This window comes from Babylonia areolata, chromosome 28 (assembly GCF_041734735.1).
Source record: "Babylonia areolata isolate BAREFJ2019XMU chromosome 28, ASM4173473v1, whole genome shotgun sequence".
NCBI lineage: Eukaryota > Metazoa > Mollusca > Gastropoda > Neogastropoda > Buccinidae > Babylonia > Babylonia areolata.
In genome coordinates, this window is record NC_134903.1 from 19,789,649 (window position 1) to 19,804,168 (window position 14,520).

The 14,520-nt window shown below is 39.4% G+C and overlaps 1 protein-coding gene across 1 annotated transcript in view; it reads right to left on the minus strand.

The window, feature by feature from the left end:
* The window catches only part of LOC143302071 (uncharacterized), a 139,797-nt gene extending 126,015 nt beyond the window's left edge, over positions 1-13,782 (minus strand). The window contains exon 1 of the mRNA XM_076616578.1: positions 13,648-13,782. The gene's annotated coding sequence lies outside the window, so the exon portion shown is untranslated. The remainder of the gene's footprint in view (positions 1-13,647) is intronic.
* Positions 13,783-14,520: the final 738 nt, after the last annotated feature.

Below are 14,520 nucleotides of genomic sequence, written 5' to 3' on the forward strand. Positions count from 1 at the left end.
AGAAGAAACTGAAGATGAAATCCACTTTGTATTACATTGCCACTATCTTCACAATTTAAGAACAGAATTTATACCACACATTTATAATGATAGGCAGAACCTGTTTTCGTTACAATTTCTCTTGTCATAAAAAAATGAAAATATAATGATAAAATTCTCTCTCTATATATATACAAAGCTTTGAAGAGGCGTGAGAGTGCAATAGAATTTTTTGATGTCAGAGAGTATGGCAATGGCAACTGTTTTTTGCTGTTTGTTGTTGTTGTTTTTCTCTTGCAGTCTGAATATTTACTTGTTCATGCAATACTTTTGTGTCCGTATGTTGTTTGTATGTTCACAATATTCATAACACTATATAAGGTAGAAAATCTTCTTTACTTTTATTATTATATACTTTTATATTATTGAATAAATAGTTCATTCGTTCGTTCTCTCTCTCTTTTTTTTTCCTTCTTTTTTTCTTATTTTATTTCCACAGTACATGAGCTTCTGATTTTTTAACAGAAAGGAACAGACCAGCAAAAACTAATGGCACAGACCCAGATGATTAGAAGTGTGTGTGTGTGTGTGTGTGTGTGTGTGTGTGTGTGTGTGAAGAAGTTCTTCACTTACATAAAACCTTCTCCCACAAAACATTAAAAAAAAATATTGCACGTCTGTGAAAAAGATGCCATGCTTTGAATTCACTTGAAACTAAATTCTCCTCTACCAAGACTGCTAAGAAAAGAAAAAAACAACAAAAAACAGATGGATAAATTAAAATTTGAGCAAAAATGTGGACGAATATCATGTGAAAACAAAATAATGATAACATAGAATTCAATGCACTGTCAATTAGATATTTATAAAATGAAAAACTACCACTGGCATCAAATATGTTTTTTTTTATCTTCGTGATGACCATGAGAATTATGACAATACCCAATCAAGGTCATCATCATTATAATTAAACTTCCACCATATTAATATTGATCATGTTAAAAACAAAGGGCTTACAAAAAAGGTGAATGATGTGATCAATGATATTCAACCAAATTTAACACGTAAATATGACATGATGGAAATAATTAATCTGCTATCCCTGAAACGCTTTGATAACAGAGTTCAGTCTGAACAGTGGGAAATGTGTAGTCTTGCAGTTCAATCCAAACAATGGGAAATGTGCAGCCTTGCACTGTTGCAGTTCAATCCCAACAGTAGGAAATATGTAGCCTTGCAGTTCAATCCAAACAGCAGGAAATGTGTAGCCTTGCAGTTCAATCCAAACAGTGGGAAATGTGTAGCCTTGCAGTTCAATCCCAACAGTAGGAAATGTGTAGCCTTGCAGTTCAATCCAAACAGTGGGAAATGTGTAGCCTTGCAGTTCAATCCCAACAGCGGGAGATGTGTAGCCTTGCAGTTTGGCATGAAAGCCAAGTGTATGTGGAGCAGAACACACACTCACCACAGGCCACATCTTCCACAACTCTGATCGACCCTCCCTCTTGAATTTCACACACCTGGCCTATCATCAGCATTGACCACAAATTACTGCCCCTGTCAGCAGTAGGTGCCTTACACCTTGTTAACACCAAATGTAAGTGGGAGTGGGGGTAGGCTGTCTCATCTGCCATCCTGTATCCCCTTGATGACAGATCAGAATAGTGAAAAAGGTGAATCCATAGTTGAAAAACTGTAGAGTTGAATGCATGAGGGAAGAATACAGACTCATCACACAAGCAAACGCTGCGTGCAAAAATTCACAGGTGTGAACAAAAACAGTCCAACCACAGTGCTTACAGTGCTTGTCATGGAAGTGATACACCCAAATCATGCAAATCACTACATCTTTTGACTTTTCAATAACTAACCTACCACAAAATACGAACATGCAATCAATGATTTATTGATTCACACCAGTCATCTACAACATCATTCCTACCACACGTGTTAAAGCACAAATAACAAAAAAAATTGCACGAACAAATATTCTTCCCACACCCCCAGCTCCCTTCCATCCCCCTCCTTGCATTGATATGAAATGCATACCACTGCACCAGCTGCAGGCTATAATCCTGTCGACACAATTTCGACCAGCAACCCCTTTATATCATGAAGCCATGAACACAAGTTTTTGGAAAGACAAATGCTGCCTGTACATTCACAGCAGAACACAATAAATTCATAATGTTGAGCTCTGACCATATCACCCCCCATCTATTCTTATCAATATCCTCCTTTTTTTTCTTTAATCCATCCATTCAGTCAGCCTTTTTATGTATTCATTTATTCATGCATTCATTCTTTTATTTGTGTGTTCAATATTTAAGCATACTTTTATTCATTATTCTCAACCTCAGTTTATCTTTCCTGCAATTCTTGATCTACTGCAGTATTTTGAAGACTTGTCCTCTTTTGCCTCCTGTACTGCTTGATCTACTGCTTTTCTTCTTCTTCTTTTTTTCTTTTTTTAGGGGGGATGGGGGTGGGGATCAAACCTCTCTTCTTAATCACCTATAGTATCTTTATATGGCCTTTTCACTGTAAAACCTCTCCCTTTTTCATCTCATGCATTCTAATCAAAAGCAATCTACAGTCATGGCCTCTCCATTTTTCTCCTGCAAGTCAAAACATCTCCATTTTTCTCATGCAATTTCTAATCGACTGCAGTTTTGGAAACTTTTTTTTTTTCCAATCAAAACCCCTCCTATTTTCCTTCAACAAATTTCTTTTTAATGAACTTCACCATAGCTGCCAACCATGGGGGGAAGCAAGACTAAAACTCCTGCGGTGGTCGAGATGGCGGCATGAAGCAGTGAGCACGGCATGGCGATCTGAAGTGAAAATCTCCCACCCCCAAACTCCTTCCATTTTTTTTTTCCACAGAAAAAAATTCTTGGTTTGCTGGAAGGACACAATATACTCATGCACAAAACAAACAGTAACAGCATACATCAAAGCATTCATAAACATTCATTCCATAAATCATGATTTTCTAGATTGACGTGATAGCTTTCTATCTTTTTTCTTTCATAAATTAAAAGTGTGAAATTTTTAGAAAAGGAAATTTGTGTACTGTAGATTGAAACAAATGAATAAACAAACTGCTGTGTAATTTGATGGGATTTTGCATTTGACTTTCCCCTCATAATTGTAATGCATTATCTAACAAGCATTAATCCATGCTTCCAGCCACTTTTGTCCAAACACATAACCCATAAAGGGCTGTCCCTGGCAAACTTTTGTAGAAAACCCCCACTTTAATAGTAAAAACAGGTGGTGCTGCACTGTGGCAATGCATTCTCCCCAGGGAGAGCAGTCTGAATTTCCCACAGAAATGAGGAGTTTGTATTATACTCCCAGTTTGGTTAAATATAACTGTGCCATGTCAAACTGATGCAAACAAAAGAAACAAACGAAAAAAACCCACAAAAACAACAACAACAAAAAACAAACCAACCCCACCATAATACAATAAACCTTGAAAGTAGAAAAAAGAAAAAAAAAAAGACTTTAACTTAGGTCTAAAATTGAGGAACACCTACAATAGCAGAAACTGTTTTGCCTGTTTACAGTGTAAAGGCTAATATCTTATTATCTTTGAACTAAAGGCACAGTTCAACAAATTTCTAGGCATACATTTGTTCAAAATTATTTCCATGCTAATCCCAGTACCTCCTCACAACAACAACAACAACAACACACACACACACACACATTACTCATGTGTTCTTTTTTGTGTGTACATGTGAACACAGATGTATATTAGGTTATTAACATTACAATCACAAATTTCATAACACTGATTCACACACACATATGTTTCTGTGTGGTGTGTATGTGTTGGGATGATGGATGCAGGCATTTATGCTTGCACAAATGCATGCGTGCATGTGTGCATGCTTGTGTGTGTGTGTGTGTGTGTGTGTGTAATATTTATACTGAACATTCAAGAGACATAATTCGTTATCATGACCAATGACAATATAATCATGCACAAAATAAACAGCAACAGCAATAACATCAAAACATTCATTAACATTCATTCCACATATCATGCTTTTCTACTAGATTCTATATCATAATACACAGAAACTACTGAAAAAAAAAAATCAACATGAGACTGAGAGCTTTGAATTCTGTTCTTTAATAAAAACATGAAAATTGTGTCTGCCTGGAAACCGACAGAATCTGGACACATGAGATCGATTCCTACAAGCAGCAGTATTTTCTCCCACTCTACTAGACTTTAGTGGTGGTCTGAACACTAGTCATTCAGATGAGATGATATATTGATGTCATACCTGAATTTCACACAGAGAAATCTGTTGTGACAAAAGAAACACACACACACACACACACAAACACAGATTCTGACTAAGTAACTGAAAAACATCCCCTACCCCCACCACTGCTCTGCCACTTGTCCCTCCCTCTTCCATTCCCCTCATTACAGAAAGGGGCGTGGAGAGGCAAAATCAGTGAAGCTTGACCTCACTTCATGGTGCACTGAGCTTGATAATGACAAAGCTTCACTGTGACAACAAGCGAAATGGGAGGAAAAAAAAAGATGGTGAGTGAGAGGTGGTGAAGTGGGGGGTTGGGGGGAGGGGTGGGGTGGGGGGGCGTGTGAGAGGGGGATGCAATGCCTACCAGGGAACAATCATGCAGCCAAAAGGGAAAGTGAGGGGGAAAGGGGCTGTAGACAGCACAGCGACAGTCTGTGACATGCTGGCTTTTTCTGTGGTGTTATTTGTTGGGTTTTGTTGTTGTTGTTGTTTTCACTTCTGTGCACTGTGAATTGACTGCCACACCATGTGTGTCAATATGTGTATGTCTGTGTGCGTCTATACAACTGTGAAAGTAACACAGGACAAGGACATTTTATAATGCTGAGTAATATATGTATCTACACATGCGCACATATGCGTCATTATGTGTGAATGTGTGCTTGCAAACATGTATATGCTTGTGTGAACATTTGCACTATGTGCATAGTAAGTGGTAAGCATTGATACGTACGTCTACTTGAGCATTCATGTGTGTATACATGTATGTATGTATGTATGTATATATGTGTGCACAAGTATATCAAAAAAAGTATGGAGACAAATACGGCTTTCTGCTTTACAGACTTCATGGCATGGAATATGTGGCAGTTCTGTTTAGACTGTGTGAATACTAGCATTCCAGTTTTCTGAGCAACCACAACTATCTGAAGAACCCAATTTTTAGTGAGTAATGGCACTACTTTCTCAGAACAGGTCAACAGTCACTGAGTCAGGCTTTCTGCTGCATGGATGAACTGACAAAAAAAGCACTCTTGCATTCCGCTCTGGCCATTCTCACTACTTCACTGCGCACTTTCAGGCTTCTCAGCCTCCTAAATTCTGATGTTTATCCTAAATACATGCACTCATTTATTCATTTATTCATGTTTTTTGTCCTTTTGATATGTGAATGCATGCATACCTGATGATCCAATAATGACGAGATAAAAACCCAATGAGAGTACACACACACAGAGAAAATGTGTGTGCACGCACGCACACATGCACACACCCACTCACACACACACAAACACACCCACTCACACACACACACACGCACACACAGAGTTACAGGAAGAGACATGGATTAGGGATGAGGGTAAGAAAACAGGAAGAGCAAGGGGATGAAGTGATATAACAACACTATGCAAGGCCCCTTTGTATGAATCCTTCCCTTCTGCTGCTACACACCTCTCCTTTACACACACACACACCCCTCCCTCATTATCCACACACACACACACACAAAAAAAAATTGTGCGTGAGCATGCACATGCGTGAGCTGGCTTGTGTGTGTGTTCTTAGTACCTCAGGGCCTAACAAATGGGCCTGCAAGCCCAATCGATCAGACACAGAGAGGGCCTGTTGGTCAAGTAGAGCACACCACAACAAAGTCGCCCAGCCATGGCCAGACACTGAGGGGAAGAGTAGGCAGCAGAGGAAATGAGGCGTGACCCTATCCTGTTACAAAGCACCTCAGAGGGCTGGAGAAGGGGGGGGGGGGGAGGCGACAGGGGGGGGGGGGGGGGTTGGGGGCATGCTTGACTGACCAGCTGGCTGATGTGGTAGCAGCCTGATAGAGAAGTAACCTCCCCCCTCTGTTGGCTGCCCACCCTCCAAGCTGTCCACCCCACCTTTCCCATTTCTTTGATCACACACTAAAAAAAAAAAAAAAAATTTTTTTTTAAAATAAAAAAAATTTACCCCCCTACCCCTGTCTATTCCCCCTTGCAACGATTGTTTTGTCTTCTTCTGACAATGCCATTCACAATGGGAATGCACTCGTATACATGAACTGATGAAGGAAACCACATTAACAGCAAAATTACAACCTTGTATGACAATAAACATAAGTAGGTGCATTCATTAAATACACACATGCAAAACCTTGTACAAAACTTTAAAAAAAGACATCAATACACACATACAGAATTACATCCATCCATACATACATATATTCATCCATACACCATTATACACTCATACATATAATACATGGTACATGTATCATACATACTTCAGATTACAACAGTATCAAACTGTCATGGCTGTTAAAAGACAAAAATGATGCCAGAATTACAAACTGTTCCAGGAGTCAAAGAGTAAAGAAAGGTGAGCTGTAAAAAGGTGCACATGTAAAGCTGTCAGTGGTCTGTACCCACTTGTCAACTGGTCAATTTTGTCATTTTAAGTTCCTTCCTACTAAATCTATGTATATATACATGGACCAATTATATATATACTGGCTGATTCATCTGTGAATGTCATACCAAACACTTTACAACCAGTGATGGCTGGTGGTGGTTGCTCACAGCTGATTCATGTCAGGCAGTGTTGGAACTGCTGGCATTGCAATGTGCATGTGTCTGCTGGGTTTTTGTGTTTTGTTTTGTTTTGTTTGTCTTGTTATCGTGTGCAGGTAGTGTCACCAGCACCACCACCCACTGTCCCCTTCACCATCCGCCCCCTCTCCCACCTTCTCATCTCCACTCCCCCCCCCCCCCCCCCCAACTCCTTCTGCAGTTCATTCTTTGAGGTCAGCCAACACCTTGCTCACCCACCTTCTCCCCCCCCCCCCTCTGTTTATAACTTGGCATCACTGACAGGATAGGCAGTTAAAGGTTTTAATATAACTTAAGAAGCACACAGCCCAGTAACACAACCCGTTAAAAAAGCCCAAAGATGACGACTCCAACCCCTACTACCATGACACAGGGTGGTCTGCAGCACCCACACTGCCAGTGTTCACTGGGGAGCCAGGCCCGACATCAGCTGAGGACTTCGTTACTCAGGTGAGGAGAGTCCAGGCTGCATGCACCATGGGAGACCAGATGGCTGCATACTTCATCCACAACCATCTGCATGGAACTGTATGCTGGGAGCTGATGTTGCATAACCTGGAGGAAATGAACACCCCAAAGAAGGTGACCAGCATTTCTGCTGGGGGTGTTCGGTGACCGACGACATGCCACCTCACTGTTGTCCACATTTTTCAGCAGGGAGCAGCAGCCGGAGAAGTCCAACTTGGACTACTCTCATGCTCTGCACAGCATAGTGAGAATCATCCGGATGGAGACCACAGGGGCCCTCACTGCTCATATGCTGAGGGACCGCCTGCTGAAAAGGGATTTGCTCCAGTTAGCAAGGCAGGAATCCCAGACCACCTTCATCCAGGCAAGGCATCCCTGAGGTTGTGGAGAGTTGGAAGAGGACCAGCAACAGCAACAGGCCAGGGAACAGACAGCATAGTTTGGGACAAACTGTTGTCGTTGGAAAAAATAGTTAGGTCCATGCAATGGTTAGTTTCAGGTCTAGTCAGTCATGCAAACAGAATTGTAGCTGAGAACAGGGATTAGGTACGAAGAAAAGGGCAACAGTAAGAAAAAGGAAAAATCAAACGGCAGTGGGGAATGGGATTTCCTCAAACCAAAAACAGTAAGTAAGGATTCCCAGGTGCTAGGATGATAGGGGTAGATGTGGGAAACTGTCATGGTTGATTTGTTAGTTAGAGCTAGGGACAGGGTTAGTGCAAGCCATCCGGCAGTGGCTAAGGTTGTGGCCTAACCAAAAGGTGTGCTGCAGGTGAGGCCAAATTTGTATGCCATGTTTTTTAGTAAGAATTTGTATGTTGCTTTTCAGCTTTTGTGGCTGTTAATTTCAGTTGGATATTTTATGCTGGTTTTCAGGTTTTATAATTGTTAATGTGTTTGAGTTTGCTTACTGCTTTGCAGTTTTTATGGTTGTGTATCTTCAGGTTTGATTTTTTTTTTTTTTTTTGGTGGGTGGGTGGGGAGGGGCAGGGGGGATAGGGGTATGGTTGTTTATGTCAGCTTTTTCTTCTTTAAATGTTGCATTTTTTTTTGGCTGATTGCTTTTTGTTCAAGGATACATGTTTCAGAATGTTGTTTTTGACAGAGAGTAGCAATGAACACATGATATTTATTTTAGCTAATGTTTGGGTCAGCATGTGGGTCAGCAGTAATGAGGACACTGCTTTCTAAAGCAGGTGGTGGGGTGTTTGAGTGTGCAGGTAGCGTCACCATCACCACCCCCACTCTGTCTCCCCTCCCCCATCCCTTCATCCCCCACTTTCTCATCTCCCTCCCCACTTCTTCTGCAGCTCATTCTTCGTGGTCAGGCTTTCCACCCCCACCCCCCCCCCCCCCCCCCCGACCCTTTTTTTCAGTTTGTTTTGTTTTGTTTGCATTTTTGACGTTATTCTGTGAACACATCTGTATTATTCATATAGTTTATTGGTTAGTTGGTTGGTGAGTTGGTTCATTAAATTGTTTGTTACTTTGTTAGCTAGTTAGCAAGTTGGTTAGTGTGTGTGTGTATGTGTGTGTGTGAGAGAGAGAGAGAGAGAGAGAGAGAGTTTATACATGAAAGAGGAAGGGAACCAAGTGTACAATAGCCACTGTGGGGTTAGCATCTGAATTTGAAAAAAAGAAAGAAAGAAAAAAAAAGTTTTTACATGATTCATTTTACAGTTTAGCACAACATATGTCACAACTTTATTGAATATTTTTGTATCATTTTTGTTTGGGCATCTTTTACTTATAAATATATTAAATCATTTCTCCTATAAATTTTGATTAAAACTTCCCCTCTTTTTCACTTGATATCATTTTTTTTTCTTTTATGTATTCGCTGAAATACATTACACATTACATCAAATCTAATTCCTCTTCTCTGTCTATGTGTCTTGTCAGTCAATGGTTATGAGTGTGTGGATGTATACATTTGCATGCAGGTGAAGGTGTACAGAAGGTGCAACAGTATGTGGAGAGGGGAGAGGGGAAGGGCGGGAGGGGGGATGGGAAGGGAGGGAGGGGGAATGGGAAGGGAGGGAGGGGGAATGGGAAGGGAGGGTGGGTATGTGGGGGGGTGCCTGATTCCACTCAAGGCTGTGGAGGACAAAGGAGCAAGAAGAGTATAAAAAAAAGAAAAAAAGAAAAAGAAAAAAGAAAAAGAAAAAAAAAAGAGGGAACGCAATAGTGATTCGAAGTACCAGTGAGGTTTATAATTTCCAATCGACAGTACTTCATTTATTAGAGATTTATAAGAGAAAAATAAAATCTACAAAAAGTGCAGTCTAAACGTGACCGGTCACAGAACTTTACACAATTACACAATTTTGTCAGTAATAAAATGATCATGGCATCAAAGACAACAAGCAGCAGAAAACAGAAAAAAACAACAAAAAAACAAAAACACATACCTCTGGCAAAGTGAAGGGAATGTTAAACACTGTTCAAGTTGAAAACAAGTGATCTGAAGAAGCCTGCTAACTCTGCAGGCTTCCACCCAATCCAATTCTGCTAATTACTGCCATGCTGGCTGCCTCTGATCTACACCGGTTCAACTTCTGCAGATACGCCATATGTTCCCCTCCTTCCTGCCGCTTCCCAGTGAACTTATTTCAAAACAGCATTAGGTGCTAATCTTCATGAATCCCAGTCTCTGTTTTTATGTGTGGGATGTTGTGTAGCCTTCTGGGCTTCAGGCTTCAGTCTGGCATGAAGCTACAGGAAGATTTTCGTCTCCTTCGTATCTCTATGGTCTAGCTAGAATGTATATGCTATGTAGAACACAAAGGCCTTTGATTAATAAAAGACATCAGCCTCTTAAAGCCAAGTAAGTTCTAAACAATGTATTTATTAATTCTAATCTGTCCTTTGTAATTCCTTAGAAATACATTTTTTGGGGGGAGGGGTGGGGGTGGGGTGCCGGTGTGGGGGGAAGGAGGAGAATACTGACATGGTGTGTCACTGTGTGTGTGTGTGTGTGTGTGTGTGTGTGTGTGTGTGTGTGTGTGTGTGTGTTTCAGATATCATTGTGAATTTTCCTTTAAGGATATAAATCTGATTCTACAATGACACAGTATCACCAACATCAGGAAAATATTCCAGTAAAATTTACAATTTTGTATAAATTGAAAAAAAAAAAAAAAAAAAAAAGGAAGTATTTTTACAATGGCTTAAATGCATTAAAATATTTTGGTTGATACAGGATTTGACTGTGCCTGTGAATCGTAATAATCTGTAAATAAAAAAAGTTGTCATTCTGGCAATGTGTCAGAAAAGAATTGCAAGATACATATATTAAGTTTATTTTATACAAATTTCAAAAATGACATTAGAAAAGATATTTTTTTCACCCATCAGATATTGTTTTATCATTATTTCACCTTTAGTTTAGATGCTGTAATCATGATTACAAGTTGCATGACAATCTTTCCATTCTTTTTAACACCCCCCCCCCCTCCCCCCCCAACACCACACACACACACACCCTAAAAATGTCTTTAAACAAATTACAAAAATTAAAAACATACTTCGGTTATATATTGTTTGGTTAAATTCCAACCTTTTTCCAAAACAGACCTTCCCTCTTTCCACGCATAATTTCTGTAGCTTTCTATCTACATGTATTTGTCTTTTGTTCCTCCAGTTCATAGTTATGCAAGCATGTGAAAGGCATTGTTGAAAATTCTTTGATTTATCTCCACACAAGCTTCAATACTAAATCTGCATAAATAAATACATTCTATATTATCAAGTTTACTTGGATACTTTAAGTTATATTTGATTTTTTTTTTTATTCCATATTTCAAAATATTAATGATTTGCTGTTGCTTTGTAAGGGGATGGGAGTTTAGCAATGAAGTGGATGGTGAAAGGAGAGGAGGAGGGAGTGGGGGAGAGGGGTTGGGAGGGGGGATGGATGAGTTTGTGGGTTAGAGATGGGAGGATAATAGTGTGTGTGTGTGTGTGCGTGCACATGTGTTAGTGTGTGTGTGTGTGTGTGTGTGTGTGTGTGTGTGTGTGTGTGTGTGTGTGTGTGAGAGAGAGAGAGAGAGAGAGAGAGAGAGAGAGAGAGAGTTCATTATAATGTAAAACTTTCTTAAGTTACTCATAGCTTTATCTCATTTACACTTTATCTTAATGTTTGCACATGTTGTACAAAGAATTTCTGTACCTGTCTATGGACAATAAACCCAGTCTTGAGTCTTGACCACCTGATTTACAGAATGGTTTTGTAGTGCATTTATAAGTTCTCTACAACACAGATCTTCAGTGAAACAGTACTGGAAGTGAATGAGTATGGCCTGTACCTCAGTGAAGGACGTAAATACAGAAACGGAAAAAAAAAAAAAAAACAAAAAATGCGAACAATGTGGTGCTGGATATATTCCACAAAGTGTGGGTTTCTTCATGAAATAATAATCATCTCACTGGGGCTAGTGGGAGACATTTTTTTTTTTTTTTAACCATGGTTCACACTCTTAATGAGAAATTATTTTACAGGAATAAACACAATTCTTCATCATTTAAATGAACTCTTAATATTAGTTTCAATATTATTCTATAAGATTACAAGAAAATAATTTTGTTTAAATTTGTTTTGATGTTTCTCTTTCTACTGAGTTTACTCTCTATGCCAAACCTAAATCTGACACACTGAACTGCTTCAACACCACTACTTTGCAAAGTGCAGTACACACAGGTGGACCCCCTTCTGCAATGAAGCCCAATAAAACTAATATTCAAGTAAAGGATGTAATTCATTTCAGGCTACTAAAATCTGATGCTTTTCATTCTAATTTCCTTTCTTTTACAGTGCACTACAGATTCTTCCACAATGTTGCTATAATAATCAAAGCAATACAACCAAAATGATAATGAAGTATAATTTAATGCTGGCTGTAATTAAGTTTTAATACATTGCTTTCAGAATTAAGTTGGATAAGAATGAACTGTTCACATATAAAGCAAAAATGTCACCAACACACTAAATAACAACACCTTGGGTTTGAGCAACTCCTTCAAAATTGTTAATACCAATAAAAAAAAAAATTTTCCTTACTCTAACAATAAATCAAATCCAGACCAAGTACATCGTCATTATGAAAAGAAATAAAGAAAAGAAATAACAAAGTGGTGAGGTTTAGGCCTGCACCTTTATTTGAACCATTCAAATCCATTATAACACATTCATGATTTACATACAAATACTGACACAGTAACAATATTCACGAATAAATTCCGGTTCTGTAGATAAATAAATAAATAAATAAATATATATATATATATATATATATATATATATATATATATACTTTGTCTCTTTTTGCCCAAATGAGCTACTTATTTCAAATATATATATTTAGTGGTGGTTAGGGGAAAGATGTGTGTGTGTGTGTGTGTGTGTGTGTGTTGGGGCGGGGGGCGGGAGTTGCGGATATGTGTGTGTGTGTGTGTGTGTGTGTGTGTCTCACATTTCTGTCTAGTGCCTTTTTTTTTTTCTCAAAATGACAATTCCATGATTTTCAAAAGTCTTTGTTTTCATTCTCGCTTTCTTTTTTATGTCATCATTACTGTACAATTCAAACACTTTACTCTTTATCAGGACAGATGAAAATAAAACAGTATCTAATTATTTCAACTTACATTGATTCCATGCAGAATTATAATCATATTTTACTGTTATAATTTTCTTTTTAAAAACTATTCTCTCAGTATAACATGGCTGGAAAGATGCCTAGCAATACGATGCATGTGGGGATGGTGGTGATTAAACAGAGCTGACCTCGCTGTCCTCATTCAACCTCAGAAGTCCAAAAATAACTTTATGTTGCCAGTGATAGAGATCGCAAGTGGGCAACAGTCCTCGCCTCTTCTGTTAGAGTATAAACGTTTCTTTTTGCGTGTCTTAATCGAGTAAAAGAAACAAAGCACCGCTCCTGGCTTTCTGAACCAAACGCTTAGCGCAAAACGCTCGACAGCACTGTACCCGCACTCAAAAGTCACAATATGAATGACCACCCACCGTAACGGATTCGAAACGTTTCTCAAATCGAAACTACATTTCCACGCATGATGAACCAAGCAGAGATGAGACGTCCTACTGTGGGGAGGGGGAAATCACTGATCCGTAAAATAACGTAGCTTACTTGGCGATAATCGTTATCCACTCTGCCGGAACGACGTGCCGTCTGCTCGATTGTGCAGACGATCTGGAGTTGGATTATTCAGAGTGACACCCCCTCTCACGATCAAGCACGATCATCGACGCGGCCTCAGAAAAAAAAACCAGGGAAAGACAGCACACTTACCGCCATTTTGCATTGTTCTCTGGGGTGAACCTAAGGACTTGACGTGTCTAACTGACAGCACATTTTGCGAGGGTAGTCAGGGCAGAAAAGCAGGTCACCTTCTTCGCAGAACAACATCGGTCTCACAGGTGCGCGCCATGTTTCTCGATGGTCTGCGCAACACAATTTGCGCATTGTGACGTCACACTGTGCAAACTAAAAGGATGCAATGTCGGTCATCTGTGGCATGTGGAAAGATTGCCACAATACCAAACAACAGCAGCTCACGAGGAATGTTTCGGGAAAGATCAACACATATTAACTTGCTATGAAACCGACTAAACTGATCTTTCCCATCATTTGTCGAAAGGTCTATAAATCGTATCACGTGCACTGTCTGCTGTGGTAACAGGCATCAAGTCCGCTGGGAACATTATTTCATTATTAAACAAAGTCTAACACGTTCACGATGAGACTAGATTACATGCAAACCCGATGTGCGTTTTCAACACTGCGTGGTTAAAGCAGTTCACAAATCGGGGTTTTAGGACACCACTGATGCTTTTTATAAGTGTAAGACTGATGTGGAAAATGCATCATTATTTTCAAACGTGGGTGAAACAGGCCAGGTAAAGCGCTCCAACTACATCCCCACTCCACTCCTAGCCAGACCACAACACATTAAAATTGGACATGGATGATAGACTGATACATAATGATTATATCATGCAAAAGCGATTTTTCGTTTGTGTGAGTGAAGTGTCAGTTTTAGTATCTGTATGAAGTTTGTCTCATGAGTTTCTTGCTATGACATTTTGTTTTCCCTCTTGTTTTATTTATTCATTCTATTTACTTAGCAGTAGTAGTGATAGTAGTAGTAGTAGCTATTGTTGT